Source organism: Protomyctophum bolini (assembly GCF_963924005.1).
Source record: "Protomyctophum bolini genome assembly, chromosome: 8".
Lineage (NCBI taxonomy): Eukaryota > Metazoa > Chordata > Actinopteri > Myctophiformes > Myctophidae > Protomyctophum > Protomyctophum bolini.
This window is the reverse complement of record NC_137869.1, coordinates 6,395,724-6,415,665: the sequence shown is the minus strand read 5'-3', so window position 1 is coordinate 6,415,665 and position 19,942 is coordinate 6,395,724. Positions and strand designations below refer to the sequence as shown.

Genomic DNA, 19,942 nt, shown 5'->3' with positions numbered 1-19,942 from the left:
TCATAAGAAAATATTCTCGATGTGGAGGAGAATTGTGCATACTTGGTTGGTTCTACATACCAGTAGCAGCTCAGCTTACACTTGCCCCACACACACACACTGCTCCGTCTGCCAGTATGTTTTCTTATTGAGGCCACTTGGAAAAAAAATGTCTGGCTGTACTTTTATTCTTATTCCTTTTTTTTTAATGCTTTGTAGTGTTACAGTATAATAAAGTCCTCAGTCATTGGTTGAAGAAGCTGGACTGCCTACTGTGAGAGGGCATGTACCCTACCCAAAAGGAAGGGAATGTAGCCTGTCATCTACAGAGGAAATGGGGCCATAGGGGGGGGGAGAACATATTGATAATCTATTTCCCATTTGTACTATTGTGTGCAATCTCGTTTGCAACAGTTAGAGTCTTGCTGGACATGCTAGCATGTTGGATGCGATTAGTCTACTAACTGTTGGCGTTAGAGACGGATCTTCTAGAGTCGACTGACTCCGGGTCCGTGCGTTCGGGGACTCCGTGTCGGGTTTTGATAGGCTCCCTCCCATGCACAGAGCGCTGCTCCGCGCAGACGGCAGGCTGCATTTCCACTGCACTGGCACTGTTTACTGGAAGAAGCAAGTGTCTCAATACTGTGAGCGGGATCTTTTCCAGAGGCGAAGCCGCTGAAGAAACTTCTTCAGTCGGCCGTCATTTTCCCCATTCAGACCCGAACCCGGAGAGGATTGACTTTTTCTGTCGCGGAGAAAGAGAGAGAGAGAGGAGAGAGTGAGAGACATCCACGTTTTCTGCCCCCCACCACAACCAACAACAGACCACTACTACTATAATCACCCCCGAGCGGGCAGTCTTGTGCTCCTCGTCCCTGCCGGGGCTTCGCTTGTGTTCTCCTCGCAGACAGATAGCGTGTGTGTGTGTGCTATGTTGTTGTGACTGACTCGGGGAGTGAGTCCAGTCCAGGAGGCAGCGAGAAGAGCTGAGAATAGATGCTGATGAGTTAGGACTGACTGACTGAGCAACACCTTGCCATGGGAGTGTGTGTCCGATGCGGCGTGGGGGAATGTATGGGCTGAGAGAGAGAGCCGAGAGACCCGCCGCCTGATAGCAGAGAGAGCCCATCTATCTGTCCCAGATTAAGAAGAGGGAGCATGCATCAGAGCCGCAGCAGAGCCCGTCTCTTCATCCGCAGAGGACTGTCCTTCACCCGTTGAGATTTGTCCATCGCCCCCGCGGGGTCGGCGTGACTACGTTTTTGGTCGTTTATATGAGCCGCGTGGCTGCTTTTCAAGAAAGCAAGAAAAACAAATAAAGGTAAGAATGGAATTGGCGTGGTTTTGACATTTATGTTGTCACTTTATAAATCATACTGTCTAAGCAGGGTTGAGGTCTCAAGTTGGTGTGCGTGTGTGTGGACTGGAGTGCACGAACTTTCTTTTCTTTCGGGATGAGGACCCTTTTTTTGGCAAGTTCACCTACGTTGGTTTTTACCAGCATATGGAAGAGGCGAAGAGCACAAGCCATAAGTCATTCTTTACAGTTGTATATTTTACTTTCGCAAACCGAAAACAAACCTCTCAGTGGGCTGTTAAAAATCAACTTTTCTTTGTAAAGAGAAACCGAATAGCAGTTTTTTTTAAACTACGAATGATTCTTTAAAGAACAGAACGAGTCTGTTTGCACTGCAGTAATTAAAATGATCCAAGGGGTACCATGGTTAATTGAAAAATGGTTAATCAAAACACAACCAGATGTGGATTGATTTGCTCGACTGCCGTCTCGTTTTGGCTGAATGGAAACTATTAAAAAAAAGTGGTGGGAGAGCAGCGCGTTTATATGAACCAGAACACGTACAGCACCATTTAATTTGAATTTATGCGTTCTCCTCTAGATTGTAGGTAGGTGGAGTTGGTGCTGGTCACCGGTGTTTTAAATCCACTGATGATGGTCAGCTTGGTTGAATGGAATGGGGATTTAGACTGAGAAGCATGAATGTCGCTGTGATTCTTGAGACTCAAGTTGAAAGCATCGGGGAGGCTAATCCACTACAACTAAGGGGTTGACTATTTGTCTAAGAGGCGACAAACAATCAACACCATTTCAATAAGGTTAACTTCCCATAATGGGGTGATTATAATTTATAGACAGTCAGCAGTAGGCTACATAATGTATACAGTAGATTGTTTTTTTGCTTCATGAAAAATGTGCCTAGATAAAAAATAAAATAAACTAGTAGTAGGCTAAATAGAAAAACACAGAAATAAATACTGTGTGTCTGCCAGGGCACAGGAATTAGATCTTTTTCTGAGCATCCATTATTTAGGCCTATCAGTTGAACCATGTGTTAACGGCTGGGGGAAATGCTCACACATGCGGTGCAGCAGCGCTAGCAACCTCCTCTCCCTCGTAGAGTAGAGCTACTCTATCTGCAGGCTCCCCCGGCCAACAGACAGCGTCCTGTGATGCGTGACTGTCTGGCGACAACACAGGAGGAATGTCAAATGATCGATCATTGAATCTGGTACATTTTGATTTAACCCCAGCATTTCCCCCTAACCTAACCACCTTCTAAAAACGGAAAAACCCAACACAAGTGATTTCCCATCCTTTGTTGGGGCTCTGCTGCGTCTGATGTGGAAACATCTACACATTCCTGACTGGATTAGGGTCTATGAAGTATGAATGCGGTCAATCTCTCATTCTTTCCTATGTTTGGTCATTATCTCTAGCCCAACCATTAATATTATTTTTTTTGTAAATTTTCAAAATAACTTGATGAATAGCCTACATAATCTAACCAACACAACACTCAGATCTATTCAGAAACGTTGAAGGCTACTCGACACATACTATGACATAGTCCTTAAAATGAGGGCAAACTAAAATGTATAACTTCACCAATTGATCTAAAGTGCTCTAGTCTCTCAATTTATGCATACAAATTCCCTTCACTTATATATATAAATGGATAACTTGGTTAATTGCGAGCTTGTAAAACTGTGAATCCAAAGGAAGTGTGTCGGGCATAATACAATCCTGTCAGGCTTCATGGGCTACAATGAGTCTACCCAGACCCCTTTTATATGGCAATGGTATTTCACAAAAAATGTTTGAATTAATGCAAGTGCAAATTCCAACTGTTTGGAAGGGAGGCATTAGCATATCAAAGTGGCCACAGCCTTTGCTAAGTGAAAAGGGTATAGTAAGGCTTTGCCTGGCATTAGTTCTGACTGAGTCCGAAATTATTCAGGGAGAAGAGTGTGAGCTTCTGGATTCAGAGGCAGTTTTTTAATTTTAAGACATTGATTACTGTATATGAAAACACAACATTTCTTTTTTTTTTTGCGTGGAGGGAAGCCTTCAAATGTCAAAGCTTTCACACTGCAGGACACGTGACCCTCAATGACTTCAAATATAGCAAATTTGCAGCAAAATCATCAGTGTTAGTGAAAATTAAAAATACACCCTTGAATGTCCACTCCCAGAGATTTTACTCTGTGGCATACATTTTTATCACGATATAATTATTAAACGACACTGGTTAGGCATTTATATTTTAATGAAAGGTTTACATGGTTTGTGTCCTGCCGTTGGATTGAAGGACAATTAGGTGTATTTCAAGCCTCTATGAATGACCAAAAAAGAAAAACATCAAATGCCCCTAAAAGATGGTTTCCCGGCACCTATTGTCTCATATGTCAGTATTTGACAACCCTTTGAGACAAGCACACATTTTATAAGCATGTTACTGTTGTCTTCAGGCAAAGAGTGGCTTTTCCAATCCATATCCTTGCTTCTGAGGGAGTGCGTCCGGTTTCATGGAGCTGCAGCTGCTGTTGATCTGCCAGTACCCCCACATTGGCTCTCTCTCTCTCTCTCTCTCTCTCTCTCTCTCTCTCTCTCTGTCTCTCTCTCTCTGTCTCTCTCTCTCTTTGCCTCGCTGTTCATCTCCACTCACAGATCAATATAGCCATAGCGTGATAGCGTACTTCTATATATGATGGGAGGTGGAGAGACAAAATGGTACATATCTCTCTATTCGCCTGACTTTATCTGGATTTTGCTAGCGTGAAGGCTGAGATGGTGTGAATGAACAAGTGGGTGTGTGAAGGCATTAACATTTTTTATATTTGTGTGTGTGTGTGTGTGTGTGTGTGTGTGTGTGCATATTGCATAAACACTAAACAGTGCAGTTATGGTCGGTAAAAATCCATATTTGAGGGGATGACCTATGCAAAAGGCCACACTGCTGTTTCCATAGGCTTAGTATTTCTTTTTTACAAGCAAATGAAAATCTTTATTTTAAATACTTTTATTATAGATTTTCAGGATACAACCCCCCCCCCCCCCCCCCCCACACACACACACACACACACACAAACACACGCTGACTAGTGGCCACATCCATCCTTTTTTTTGTCGCATTTCCTCCTAGCCTTCAGTCTGTTGTTGTCTTTTGTCTGGGAGTCCAAATGAATACTAGTATGATGATGATTCCATTGAGTCTGAATGTATTGTTTGTTTGTGTCAGTGTTGTTGGGGGTTTGGTGCTTTAATTCACACAATAACGGACCACCAAAAAATAATATTCATCGTTGTCACCCATGATGGGCGTCATGGGTTCGGCTTGTGTTGGGAGCATGAAGGAATGTCACTTTGTAGCTTTTTCTAATGATGTGGTTGTGGTACAGTATGTCACTCAATAGTAAAAATGCAGGTAAAATGGGCACAGGCATACCGTCCATACATACAAAAAAACCCTGAAGTGGCGAACTGGAACGAGTCAAGGCATTGAAATGGACATCCCACTGTTGGCTTGGCGTATGAACTTGGGGTTTGTGTTTTCAGATGCAGTCATTTCCGCTGCTACGCCACCTTACATGTAGTCATACTGTGCGGATAACAGCTCGCCGTTAAAGCGAATAAACAAGGCCGTAAAAAGGGCTACGGCAAATTTGATGTAATGTGCACTGGTCTTTGGTGGGCCAAAAAACACCGCCCCTTTTATGACTGACTTTATTTTTACGATTGGCAATCAGTAGTGAAACACCGTGCGCCAGGGCGCTCCCCTCCCGCCTCCCTGCCATTTTGTGAAACATTTGTTTCCACTTGCCAAAGGCCTCTCTCTGGTGCAGTGGGGGATTCTGTGCCTCCGAAAATGGCAGGTGAAACTTTCTGCCTGCCTGAATAATTTCCTAGCAGAACATTATGGTAACAAAGACAGGAGGAGGCGATTAAGGGCAGATTCAAACCCATGAAAAGGAAGGCTAGGGATAAGTTCTATGGACGGTATCACGCTCCTCAGTCTTCTGCTCAAGAAGCACTCTTCTCATCCTTGGCTTATGTGATGTGGCACCTCTTCTTCGCTTTCTCATTTTTAGTTTTCTTTGAAAAGAAAAATGGGTTGTAAAAAGGCGTTGTCTTGAAACAAGGCTGGTGCTTAACAATATTGACCTGGTAGTGGTTACTGATTGCGATAATATTTCACAGCTGTGTGTGTGTGTGTGTGTGTGTGTGTGTGTGTGACTCTCTTAACTCTCTTACACTAAATTAAATTCACAAGCATAACTTGCGTGAGCATTATTGGATTTTTTTTAGTAGTACTAGTTGTCTATTAATTATTTATTTAGATTATTTGATTTTAATGAATTTACAGCATAATTTATTAAGCGGAAATTAATCAATATCTATCAAGAAGAAAATAGACATTTTAACTTTACTTGTTTTCTGTGTTGCTTTATTTCCATTTTGATTTATTTTGCGTTGCACAACATCAAAGTGTTTGGTACACTAGTGTGACTAGTGTCTCTCACACACACACACACACACACACACACACACACACACACACACACACACACACACACCGGCCCTATATCACTCACTCTTGTTGCTATGTGAACAGGACAGGTCCTTATCTAGGCACCGTTTACAACACTAATTTGGGAAGGAAAAAAATCTAAAATTTCTGTGTGACAGAGGAGAGAGAGCCAGGGAGGGAAGGTTCTGTGTGACAGAGGAGAGCGCCAGGGAGGGAAGATTCTAAGTCAATAGCCGTTATTGCGCCTTTGCTATGGTAGCCAAGAGTTAGGCCAGACTAGAGAGAGAGAGAGAGAGAGAGGGGAGGGTGGGGGAGAATCTACGGACGTCTGCCAGGGGAAGGAGTCATGTCTCGGCTGGATTATAGGAGAGAACAGCACATCCACAGTTAAAAGCCCCCTTTTCCAACGAGACAGGGCTGTTATTTAAGGGATGGTGTGGGTAAACACACCACCAGCACAATATATCTTCCCCAGATAGGCTGCTGTTGTCCTTCAGAATCTGACTCATTGCAAAGGGAGAAGGGAGAAGTCCTGTAAACATCCTTTTCCAGAATACATTCCCTTTGAGCAATCGATGTTGTATCTTAATATATTTAAATTGATGTCATTCTGGCTAGATTTAATACTGGTAAGCAAAGGTTTGCTGTAGCCAGTTGCATTTTAAATATATACTTTGTTTAAACATCAAGTGGGTGTTTGTTATCTCTGCACAATAACACGTTTATTTCCTTTACTTGTTTTGCAATTAATTAAACCATGATGCATCAACCTCATGATACTATCACAATATGAAGGTCACCCCTAGACCTAGTCTCTCGAGACAGACTGTTGATTACATTCAAAGGAAAAGAGATGTTGTTTTAGCCTAAAAGAAGCATTATTTTGTCACATTGGTTGTCATCATGCTGTTCCAGCAGAGATAATCAGAACATGGGTGAAAAGTATTTTCATCTATGTGCCATCTGGAAGCACATATTGTTCTCCTGGGAGCTCCTTGGTTAAAAAAATAAGAAATTAATTGTAGAACCTTGCTGATCCCATCCCTGATCCCATCCCATCAGGAAGGGAGGTTGCGTAGCTAATGAATGTTTTGGGATCGCCAAAATATCATCTTGAAGTCAATATAAAATATTGAATAGTATGAATACATTGTTACGAAGTTACCAACGACTGCATGTACGTAGGCTAAATCTTTGAAAAATTTACAATTAGGCGCAATCTATTGGAATACGTTATTAAATTCTGCTAATATATCATTCCTAGGACCTAGTTGACTGACCGATCATTTTCAACATCTGAGATTCCGCTAAACTGACATTCTTCCGTACAAGTTTATAGTTGATTTAATTTGCTCATACCACTCCGCTAGCTCATTGAATGACATGTCTTGACTGCCAGTGCAAGAATCATGGGTGCACTTGATACTAATCAAGAAAATAGGTGTTTCATTTGCTAGCATGCCAGAAACATCAAACACACGGGCTATGCTGAGAAAAACAGCTGACTTATGTGTTCGTGATTGCTCACGCTGACAGATGAGTGCTTGCATAGTCGCTATTGTTTATAATAGACTTTGTTTATAAGGAAGATTAAAGTTCTCTCTGCCGTTCAGTCACAGACTATGTGTACATTTGCATTCCCCTCACGGATATCCATCATCACCTGTAATGGGAAACATTTTCGAGTCGTGATGTCGTTCTTGGCTTTGTATCAGAGTAAACTGTATTACTCTATTAATTTCCTGCAGTGAATCATGGATCCTGCTGCTTCTATCCACTTAGGACCTCCATGTGTGGTCTTCAAAAACATGTTTCTGTTTCCTCTGCGACAGACTGAAGTTTTGGCCCCTACTATGTCTGCTCTTTTTCTACACCGCGCTCTCTCCCCCTCCCCTTGCTCGACACGCACAGTAACATGCTCCCTCTCTCTGTCACGTTCTCTCTCTCTCTCTCTCTCTCTCTCTCTCTCTCTCTCTCTCTCTCTCTCTCTCTCTCTCTCTCTCCCTCCCTCTCTCCGTGTGCGTGCAGATAATGTCTCCACAAATGATTTAACCGTCTTTGTCGTGGCTCCTTCCAGTAATTGAACAAGCAGAGACTCACTGGGTGCTTTACAGGAAAACAATAGTCATATTTATCTCATACTGTCATCGCTCGGAGATTCAGCAGACACAATCTACAGTAGGACTTGGGAGGGGGACTCTGTACAGTGGCTATACTCCAAGTGGTGTCTGCGTTTGAGAGGAAAACATAAATAACAGGTTTGCTTTGTCTCCACCACCACCACACACCAGCGCCACATGACTCACACACACAATGGCTGTCATTATGTTTTAGGTGTGTTCATATTTACATATTGACTTTGTCGCATGATTAGATTGCATGCCTTGCAACAGCCCCCCTCAAGGCAGGGTAAGGTGCAGTCTGAGCTGCTAGCTACCTGGTAGATTTCTTAACCGGTGTGCATGCATGCGCCATTTGCATAAAGCACAGCTAATGATTTATCAGATGTAGTTGAACGTATATGAATGTGTGCTGAACTTTGTGATACTTCTTGTTTTAACTCTCGACTTGGTTAACATATTTTTTTATTTTTCCCAGATTAACGAGGTTTCCTAAGAGTAACCTGTTATAGAAATACCATGGTATAATCAAAGTGTTTGTTTTGTATGCAATTCAGTAGATATCTAGCATTCTTGGCTGCGTTATGTGGGAATAATGTGTGTTTTGTCAGAGCTTGGGGGGGAGGAGGGGGGGTTTATTGTGTTACTGCGGTGCAGAATTGACCTCTTGAGCCAGAGCGAGAGGTTTTTTCATATGCCATGTTTCATAACGGAACACCCTCGGACTGAAACGGCCTGAGGAGAAGCAGTTTCCAGTGACAGAGATGCATTGTTTCAGGCAGCCAATAAAGCATTGCACTGAGTGGCTACATCTGTGAACCATGGTCTCAGCGACAGTGTGTGCGGTGTGGCGCGCAAACAACACGGTTAACTGTCACCGCTGCACCTGCTGCTGTCTCGCTGCAGAGGCTCTCCTTCTCTCCGTAAAGCAGAGCAGTCACATCACTCTCCTCTGTCTGTGACAGGCCAGAGGGAACGCTCTGCGTTTGGGTCAACGAGACACAGGATCTCCTTACACTGGAACAACAGAGGACGAGAAATGTCAATCTAAATAGAGATGTTGAAACTTTGGGCCTCAGGGCCAAAGTTTAGTTTTAGCTGGAGCCAGCCTGGGCACAGTGTCATAAGTTTAGTTTTAGCTGGAGCCTGGGCACAGTGTCATAAGTTTAGTTTTAGCTGGAGTCTCTGGGCACAGTGTCGTAAGTTTAGTTTTAGCTGGAGCCAGCCTGGGCACAGTGTCATAAGTTTAGTTTTAGCTGGAGCCTGGGCACAGTGTCCTATGGAATTGTGTTTGGGGATTACAGTGTTGACTCGGTTACAAACTGACCACTGGTGGTTAGTCTTGTTTATTTTGCTTCTTATTCGTTTTCTTTTTTTTTGCGTCCAACTGCTGTAGACAGGATGGCAATCTTTAATACAGTCGGGCTGCATGTGGTCTGATATGTCCATGTTTTTATCAGGAAAACCGATCGATAGTTTCTTAACTGCTGTGTGTCTGTTTGCGAAGGACATGCAGTTAAATCCTGTCCCGATGGCAGCGCTGATCCTATCAGTTTAAAGAAGATGTTATGGGAATCCATTCTCATTTGGCTGCCATGTTTATTCCTTTTACTTAAACGTGGAAGCAATAGTTGTTAAGACAAAGTTACAAAAACAATATCTACAACCATTTTTTTCACTTTGTACGATTATGGATAAGAAAAGACGGCGTAAGATAAGATGAGATGAAACTTTATCGATCTCCCGAGGGGAGGAACTGGAGAAATTGACAGACATTAAAGTGACATTATTACAATTGATTTATTTGCTTCAGTGAACGACAACAGAGTCAAAGCCACAATGACGAAGCCAGAGAGATTCTGGGATCAATTTTAAATCACACACCGCACAGCCTTCATGTTGTCTTTAGAAAATGCCTGGTGGAACTCTGAACAATGATGGAAACAGAAGGTGAAGGTGGGGTTCAGGCTGGAAGAGAGGTGACGCAACATGTCCACTTCCCCACCACAGTGAACTTGGTAGTTATAGGACTTAGGAAGTGTGAAAAGCAACGCAGAGAGAGTCCAGGAGTTGCGGTGTTGAGAGTAGGGGGGGGGGGGGGGGAGTGGGGGGTGTTGCTGCTGTGAGTGCAGAAGGCATGGGGATTATCACGAGGAAAGATTGAGCGACAGCGGCCAGTAACTTCCTTTTTACAGCTTTGCTTGTACAGCTGCGGCAGGCCCTGGCAGTCGCCGCTGCCTGTTTGGACGAAGCTGCCCCTCCCAATGCCGGAGGTTTTGGGGTAGTCGCTGTCCGAGGCCCCTTCGGGCAAGAGCTAATGGCGACTGATCAGATTGCTTTGTGTCGCCGTCCTCACGTCTTCAGTAAAAGTCACAGTGGAACTGAACACGCCACAAGGTATTACAGCTGACTGTCGTCTGATGGCCGACCTGCATATTCTGTGCATGAGAGAAAATGACACTCCATACCGTGAGGTGGCAGTAGTCTGTTATACGAAATATTGTATCTATAGCAGAGGAAAGCTTCAAAAGCAGAAATTATGAGGTGTCTTTCTCAATACTAAGAACGGACTTCGTAAGAGAATGTTCTTGTCAAGTTAACATTGGGTGAACATTCTCTTAAGTTCATGGACCAGGGAATCACAAATATAGTAAATTATATATTTTTAATACATTATAAAACTAGTGGTCACGATATATTAATAAATACATATGAATGTAATAATAATAAGTAAATATTACTGGCTCATATGCAGGCGAATATGTGAAATGCATAATAACGTAATGCATTTAAAATAATGCAATCCGGAAGGGTGTTGGGGTTTCCCAATGATTCATCCCAACACATAGAATTAGATGACTGAATGAATGCTGTTTGAATGAATGTTGTGGAGCGTATTCTTTTTTAAAGTTAGCGTGGCATGGAAGCCTTTTCCTGCGTCGTGGCAAGAAGTCAGTTTGAAAGTATTACACTAGATTATACTCCACCATAGATAATTGGATAATATGTAGTGTTAACAGTTTTCACACTTTTGGAGCAGACCAGACATGAGATCTGGGTTTCCGTTCCGACATTTATTTGGCCTGCCAAGTTTTAAATTTAATGTCCATATGTAATACACATCACATAGCACTTTATCATCGCTGCACTGCTGGACTGTTCCTGCTTGTACAGTATATCATAATTTCCTAAAAGCATAATTTATACTTCACCCTGTATGGTGCCAAGATGAATAGAACTACAGACTTACGATGTGATGTGACTCATTGCAAGCTTTCTGGCACGCTTTGTGACGCCACCATAATTATCACAATGAGCATTTCATATTCAAGTTCACTTAAAATTCACCAGTATTCACAAGTTCTTTTTTATGCTTATAAAACACTACGTATGATTTTAATTGTTATCAATGTTCATATTGTAATTTGGTTAGTTTATTTAATATATTAAATAATGCTACAGCTAAGACAGCAATCAATATATATTTATATTTAATGTCCACTTGAAATTATAGGTGGCCAATGGCCAGTATACCAACAGAAAAATTTATGTAATAATCAATATGGAATATTGATTATAAATATTACAGTAGGATAATTGTAACGCATTTATTCCATTTTAGTTTCACCCATTAGCTGGTAATTAATCCATTCTGTACAGGAACCCTTTTTGGTGTTTTAACTAAGCATTATGTCATACTTTAGCTATTTAAAAGGTAGCAGATCTACAAGCTCATAGCGTGCCACCGAGTGGCACGCTACGAGCTTGTAGGTCTGCTATTTTAGAAAAATCATGTAAATGCGGCACAAATCTTTGAATATATATATATATATATATTCTTTCAGAAGACATTTCTTTTAATTTCGACGTCAGGGCCGCCTAAATGGGTTAAAGTTCAGGAAGTATGCAAAGTAGACTATAACGTTATGAGTCATTACAGCTTCATTATTGAGCATTCAATGGTAAACGTGTCGCTGATACAAGGTACTGTAAGCTACTGTTACTGTATGGGTTTATCCACTATCGACGTGCAGAACTAGAGTAGCACATCTCACATTGGCACAGTGTGTGTGCATTAAGTGGTTCACTAACACTATTGGGAAGACAGAAAGAAAACAACAGGAACATTTTCACGCCACTCTGAATCCTGTCAATTAGTTATATGCCCAGAATAGGAATTGAGAGAATATGTCTTGCGTAAATATGCAAATGAGACTGGTGTTTTGTAGTAATGCGCATAAACCCTGTGTTTGAGTGTTGCAGACAGTGGCTACTCTAAGTTCCAGCAATGTCTGTCCGTATGTCTCCATGTATGTATGCACACTTCAGTACAGAAATGACATCACTGACCTGATAACCAGGGAGCCCTAAAGCTCAAGGATTTGAGATTAACCTGGGATGTCATGAATGACATACTTTTTATTTGTGTTTTTTCTATTCACTTGGCCATTAATTAAGGTCCACAGAATGAGAGGTCTGCTCTGCCGGAAACATTGCAAAAAAAGAGTTATGGCCCTTTTTGTATACCACACCATAGACAACTAATTAATAATTATGGCAAATTTCATCATACTTTTAAGTAGCATGTGACATGTCAAATTAGGGGGTTTTGATGATTCCGAATCCATTCCAAGCATTCGTTTTACACAAAAAAACACTCCTAAATGTGTCCATATCCAATTGCCCAAATGTGCCCAAAATGTGCTGACCTCATCACATCTGTGATGACGGCAATGGCCATTTTTAGCCCAAGGAGTGTTTTTCGTGCAAAACTAATGCTTGGAATGGATTCAGAATCATGAGAACCCCCTATAGTTTGACATGTCACATGCTACTTAAATCATGAAGAAATTTTGAATTTCTTTGCCTTATCTTGGTTGTCTATGGCGTGGTATACAAAAATGTCCATAAACTTTCCGGCAGAGCAGGCCTCTCATTCTGTGGACCTTAATAAACAAATTAATAGAAAAAACACTGTCATGACATCACAGGTCCTCTAAACTTTTGGGGCGACTGGCTCCCCGGCTATAAGATGTCACTGTTGAGCAGCCTAACGTTGACCACTGCAGCGCGTGCACAGTGCACATTTTAATCATTTATTTATGTCCACATAAGAGATACAAATACAAGGACACAAATATTTACAAGGTGCCGTACAGAATGCAATCAGCAAATCCCGAACAAATACCCACACACCCTTCAGGGGTACAAGTAACAGCGTCTTCTCCATATTTGGCGGCTACCGATAGTGGAAGATATTGCACAGAATTTCGCAAGCCGTTTGGCTGCACACACACACACACACACACACACACACACACACACACACACACACACACACACACACTCACTTCAGACGGGTCATATTTTTCATGTCATTGGTTTGCATGTCACTTGTCCTCTTGCGCTGCCTGCATTAAGGTATGTGCTCAATCTGTACACAGATCTCTCTCTTCGCCCACGACGTGCACTGTGCACACACACACACATACACACACACAACGTGCACGGCCGTTTCTCTGCACGCTCAGTCGGCTGGCCGCACGGCCACCGGTAATGGCCGACCACCACCGGCGCCATGTGGGACATTTTGGAATGCTTTAACATTTAACATTTAGACCCCTCTGGGTATTTCCCTGTGTTTTTCTTAGCATTTGACGCTCGGGGTGGGAAAAAAGTCCCATGTATTGTAACAGCTCACTCTTATTCCTCGTCATGCCTCCGTCTCTCTCTCGCTCTCTGAATGAGGTGTGAGGCCCCGGTGGAGCCAAAATCTGTCATAAATCACGTAAAAAAACCCTGACTGCTTTGGCCATTAGGCCAACCTGTTTGTTTAATGCAGCAATTCGCCACCTACCAAGCTGGTTTTAATTAACCCACTTTGTGCGGGAACCCCTTTTGGTGTTTTAAACATTATGTTATGATTTAGCTATTGAAAAATAGCAGATCTACAAGCTCATAGCGCGCCACCGAGTGGCGCGCTATGAGCTTGTAGTTCTGCTATTTTTGAAAAATCGTGAAAATGTGGCACAAATCTTTTGAATATATGTTCTTTCAGAGCGAACGTTTTTAACTGAAATCTTTGCTTCTGGGAGGAGGGTCCCTGGAACAACATATTTTCAGATGGGGGCGGAGGCCAATTACATATAATTTTTGAGGTTCTTGACATGAAATATTGAGCACCACTGATATAGAAACATGAGGTTTTCAGAAAGAAATACATTTAAAAAAGTCATTTTTTAAATTTCGACGTCAGGCCTAAATGTGTTAAGACATGGTGTGAGAATTACAACTCCTACGTCGCACCTGGCATGTTATCACTAGAAACGAGACATGTAGATACACATGGACGAGGCTGGGGACGAGGAGGGGGAGATTCCTGTACAAACTGTTGCATTTTTCTCCAAACCAAATCCTGACATTGATTGTATTGTTAATTTGTTTCCACAAACCATATCTTAGCAGTTAAACAAGTCTATACTTACTTGGGCCATTTGTTATTTTATTTGTCTGTCACCACCAGACCATTAAAACGGCAAGAACGATTATGTTGGACCGTTAACAGGCACTAAGAGATCCTGATAAAAACCCACCAGTGAGTTGGGCTATAATATACCCTGCAGGTTCCCCAGGTGGCTCATGCGTGTCTCTGTTGGTGCTCCCATAACACGCCATTCATAATAAATGTAATTTATTTTCTTATTGGACTCTAGGATTAATTGAGTGGTCGGATGGAGCTGTGGTGATGAGTGGCTGCTACACCCAAACAGACTTTAGGATTAATTGAGTGGTCGGATGGAGCTGTGGTGATGAGTGGCTGCTACACCCAAACAGCCTGATGGAGCTGTGGTGATGAGTGGCTGCTACACCCAAACAGCGGATGGAGCTGTGGTGATGAGTGGCTGCTACACCCAAACAGATTAATTGAGTGGTCGGATGGAGCTGTGGTGATGAGTGGCTGCTACACCCAAACAGATTAATTGAGTGGTCGGATGGAGCTGTGGTGATGAGTGGCTGCTACACCCAAACAGCCTGATGGAGCTGTGGTGATGAGTGGCTGCTACACCCAAACAGCCTGATGGAGCTGTGGTGATGAGTGGCTGCTACACCCAAACAGCCTGATGGAGCTGTGGTGATGAGTGGCTGCTACACCCAAACAGCCTGATGGAGCTGTGGTGATGAGTGGCTGCTACACCCAAACAGCCTGATGGAGCTGTGGTGATGAGTGGCTGCTACACCCAAACAGCCTGATGGAGCTGTGGTGATGAGTGGCTGCTACACCCAAACAGATGGAGCTGTGGTGATGAGTGGCTGCTACACCCAAACAGATGGAGCTGTGGTGATGAGTGGCTGCTACACCCAAACAGATGGAGCTGTGGTGATGAGTGGCTGCTACACCCAAACAGATGGAGCTGTGGTGATGAGTGGCTGCTACACCCAAACAGATGGAGCTGTGGTGATGAGTGGCTGCTACACCCAAACAGATGGAGCTGTGGTGATGAGTGGCTGCTACACCCAAACAGGATGGAGCTGTGGTGATGAGTGGCTGCTACACCCAAACAGATGGAGCTGTGGTGATGAGTGGCTGCTACACCCAAACAGGATGGAGCTGTGGTGATGAGTGGCTGCTACACCCAAACAGATGGAGCTGTGGTGATGAGTGGCTGCTACACCCAAACAGATGGAGCTGTGGTGATGAGTGGCTGCTACACCCAAACAGGATGGAGCTGTGGTGATGAGTGGCTGCTACACCCAAACAGACTTTAGGATTAATTGAGTGGTCGGATGGAGCTGTGGTGATGAGTGGCTGCTACACCCAAACAGCCTGATGAAGCTGTGGTGGTGAGTGGCTGCTACACCCAAACAGCCTGATGGAGCTGTGGTGATGAGTGGCTGCTACACCCAAACAGCCTGATGGAGCTGTGGTGATGAGTGGCTGCTACACCCAAACAGCCTGATGACACTTCACAAAATATCTGAAGCCATTCATCTTCTCTGTGCTGAGAAGCACAACACATTCAGTGCATTCTTCTGCACCGCTCCATCAACAGCCCCACCGAAGTCTACTGGGATGAACTGAACTGAACCCATGCAATTCTGTTGGAGAGAGAGAGAGTGTGTGTGTGTGTGTGTGTGTGTGTGTGTGTGTGTGTGTGTGTGTGTGTGTGTGTGTGTGTGTGTGTGTGTGTGTGTGTGTGTGTGTGTGTGTGTGTGTGTGTGTGTGTGTGTGTGTGTGTGTGTGTGTGTGTGTGTGTGTGTGTGTGTGTGTGTGTGTGTGTGTGTGTGTGTGTGTGTGTGTGTGTACGCACGCACGCGCGCGCGGTTATATAATTTGCACCCTGGCATCACTATTTTGGGTGGGATTTTGGTGTGTGGACATTTTTTTTTATTTGAAATAGCAAAACCAGCAAACGGTTCTACAAACGCATCACATCAAGACACGCTCTGCGCTTGTAGAACTGTTGTTTTCGCACCCACTTTTGGTGTTGGCATTATGTTACGCTTTAGAACGACTGACATAGAAACATACCGGTAGCTTTATCAGAAAACTGTTAGGATTTAGAAGGCATTTGTAGAATCGTTCCCAGGTCAAAACGGGTTAAATAAATGTCCTAAGTGGATAAACGAGGGCGTAGTGGGCACGGTTCTGTTGTTGCACAGAGTGCTGCCCGTGGCATTTCCGTCCTTCATCAACCCCGGGCTGATTGCTAGTAAGTCTGGAGTGGACTGACAAGATGTGACTCCAGCAGCCATTATCATCAGAAATGAGTCCAGCAGGCCCAGGGGCAGCCGAGGAGGCCTGGCTCCAAAGGACCAGGGGCAGCCGAGGAGGCCTGGCTCTAAAGGACCAGGGGCAGCCGAGGAGGCCTGGCTCTAAAGGACCAGGACCAGGGGCAGCTGAGGAGGCCTGGCTCTAAAGGACCAGGACCAGGGGCAGCTGAGGAGGCCTGGCTCTAAAGGACCAGGGGCAGCTGAGGAGGCCTGGCTCCAAAGGACCAGGACCAGGGGCAGCCGAGGAGGCCAGGCTCCAAAGGACCAGGGGCAGCCGAGGAGGCCTGGCTCCAAAGGACCAGGACCAGGGGCAGCTGAGGAGGCCTGGCTCTAAAGGACCAGGACCAGGGGCAGCTGAGGAGGCCTGGCTCTAAAGGACCAGGGGCAGCTGAGGAGGCCTGGCTCCAAAGGACCAGGACCAGGGGCAGCTGAGGAGGCCTGGCTCCAAAGGACCAGGGGCAGCTGAGGAGGCCTGGCTCCAAAGGACCAGGGGCAGCTGAGGAGGCCTGGCTCTAAAGGACCAGGGGCAGCTGAGGAGGCCTGGCTCCAAAGGACCAGGACCAGGGGCAGCTGAGGAGGCCTGGCTCCAAAGGACCAGGGGCAGCTTAGGAGGCCTGGCTCTAAAGGACCAGCTGAGGAGGCCTGGCTCTAAAGGACCAGGGGCAGCTGAGGAGGCCTGGCTCCAAAGGACCAGACGAGGAGGCCTGGCTCCAAAGGACCAGACGAGGAGGCCTGGCTCCAAAGGACCAGCCGAGGAGGCCTGGCTCCAAAGGTCCAGCCGAGGAGGCCTGGCTCCAAAGGGGCAGGACCAGCCGAGGAGGCCTGGCTCCAACGGACCCGCTTCAAAGAACCTTCCCAAAAGTTTGCTTTGCTGGGTGCGATAACATCTTTTACTGGATATGGAAGCTAAGTAGTTTTTATAGTATGTACTCTGTGTGTGTGTGTGTGTGTGTGTGTGTGTGTGTGTGTGTGTGTGTGTGTGTGTGTGTGTGTGTGTGTGTGTGTGTGTGTGTGTGTGTGTGTGTGTGCGTGCGTGTGCGATAACATCTTTTACTGGATATGGAGGAAGCTAAGTAGTTTTAAAGTATGTACTCTGTGTGTGTGTGTGTGTGTGTGTGTGTGTGTGTGTGTGTGTGTGTGTCTAAAATACGAGTCTAAAAGCCTCGTATCTCCCACACTATTTCAAATTCAATAATTGCAAAAATAGCAGATTGACAAGCTCAAAATGCGTCTCTTTACTACATCCAGCTTGCACATCTGCTACTTTAAGTAGGGCATTCATTTACAGGGGGGAAAAACCACACACAAAAGGTTTGTTTAAATTGGAGATAGCAGCAACGTGATATATGGGTAGCTTGTACTTTTCTGTGTGAATTAAGACCGCTGGTGCTGACCAGCAGAACCGTCCATAGACGGTGCTAAATAGTTCTAAAGCTATCGCTGCGAGATACTGTCATTCTGCACCCATTGGTCGTTAAACTCCAGCAGCAGTTAAACAGTTTGTATTTAAAGAGGAAATGTGTAATGAAGTATTCCTAACAGGATTCTTACAACAGTACAACTGGAGCATGCAGCAATAGCCTGAAACGCAAGTGGTAATTGGCTGTGAATGTGTAACAAAACGACACTTGTGAAATCTTCCCAAGACGGTACATTTTCTATTTGTTAATCATGTTGTGCTTCCTAATATTTGTTTGGTTTAAGATCTTCCATAAATATGAATATAAAAATATTGCCGATGTTAAAAAAAAGCAGTCTGCATTGAATATCTAATCTACATTTTCACTTTAATCATTCCATGCGTTTACCAGCTTGCTTCAAATTCATTCAAAGATATATTGAATGTTTCCAAAGGCAAGTCCAGGCTTAACTAAGCTTTAAAACGGCAACTCACGATTTTCCAATACAATTACATTCCATCAATTAGTTGTTAGTCTTATATTGAATTTGCTCAGTCTGTGCGGATCTCTTTTGCATGTATAGGGAACATATTAAGGAGCTATCTCATCATGGAGTGCGTTTTGTGAGCCCCCTCACCCCCTCCCCCTAAACAAGAGCCATCTTCAAGGTATTACCTCGTCCCCCACCGTGGGACTGCGTTATCAACGCTCGTTTCATATTCATATGGAGTCTCATACATACTCCTGTCGTTATTTGGTAGAACGTGGCGGTAGCAATTACTCTTCAGTGGCTCGGCGGTATACCGTGCTGCATGAGATGGAGAGATGAGAATCAGTCAGTGTCTCATAGCTGGCGGTGCCACGGAGGTTCAGAGGCATGACCTAGACTGCAATGAGAGCATCATGTTTGGGAAGTTGGTCAATCTTCATCCAGGCTTTGTTTTCTGAGGATTTGAATACCTTTGGTATTCAAAACGAGGATGTTCGGTACAATGGAACAGATCATTTCAGAATGAATGTTTTATTGCTTCCCTGCTTTACACAGTGTCCTGTATCAACCCCCCCCCCCCCTCCCCCTCCCCCCTATCTCTTCCTCTTCCCTCCCTCCCTCCCTCCTTATGTCTTGGATTCGCCCGACTTTGGTCCAGTTATTCCCAAGAAGGTTTTTTTTTAGCCCCCCCTTCCCTTGTTATCACAAAAGAGGAAGCACATCTTAAATATACACAAGGTGTGGAGCCAGTGATTGCTGTATCTTCTGCCCCTACTGTGGGTGGCGGGAGATGATAACGTTAGCCAGCAAGGCCATTTACATTCAAATATTTCTTTTTTTCATCATTCCAAAGACTCTGATGTGGGAACAGATTCATAGCCGGTTGAAGGCTGGCTTGGAAAGAAATATTTCTGTCTGACTGACTGACACGGGGGTTCTTTGACACAAGACGCCGAAAGTAATAATCTATAATCCCAAAGAAATAGCTACTGTATCATAGAAATCAATGAAATGGATTATCTTCTTGTCATATTTTTGCCTGTGATGTGCCATTATATTCAGCCTTTGTGTAAAGGTAGACATCTAGACATTATGGGCACTATTGTCATCCATTCTAAACCCCCTCATCCCTAAACTACTTTACATTTTTTACTATTTTGAAAAACATTTTTGAATAGTTCAACTAGCTGATCTAAATGTTTTTCTAAATGGTAAAAAGAAAAGGCAGTTTAGGGATAAGGGGTTTAGCATGGACAAAAATAGAGCACATCCATTTTCGTCACCGCTAAACCCCTTATCTCAAAAGTAATTTAAAAAAAAGGCAAAGAAGTTTAGGGATAAGGGGTTTAGCGG

At 44.0% G+C, this 19,942-nt stretch overlaps 1 protein-coding gene across 5 annotated transcripts in view; it reads left to right on the top strand.

Moving 5' to 3' along the window:
• Nucleotides 1-543: 543 nt before the first annotated feature.
• Nucleotides 544-19,942, top strand: part of adgrl2a (adhesion G protein-coupled receptor L2a) — a 146,673-nt gene continuing 127,274 nt past the window's right edge. For 3 of the 5 annotated variants that reach the window (XM_080771092.1, XM_080771093.1, XM_080771091.1), the window contains exon 1: nt 545-1,300. The gene's annotated coding sequence lies outside the window, so the exon portion shown is untranslated. Of the gene's footprint in view, nt 1,301-19,942 lie in introns of all 5 variants that reach the window. The other 2 variants (XM_080771094.1, XM_080771095.1) reach the window with 1 other exon arrangement.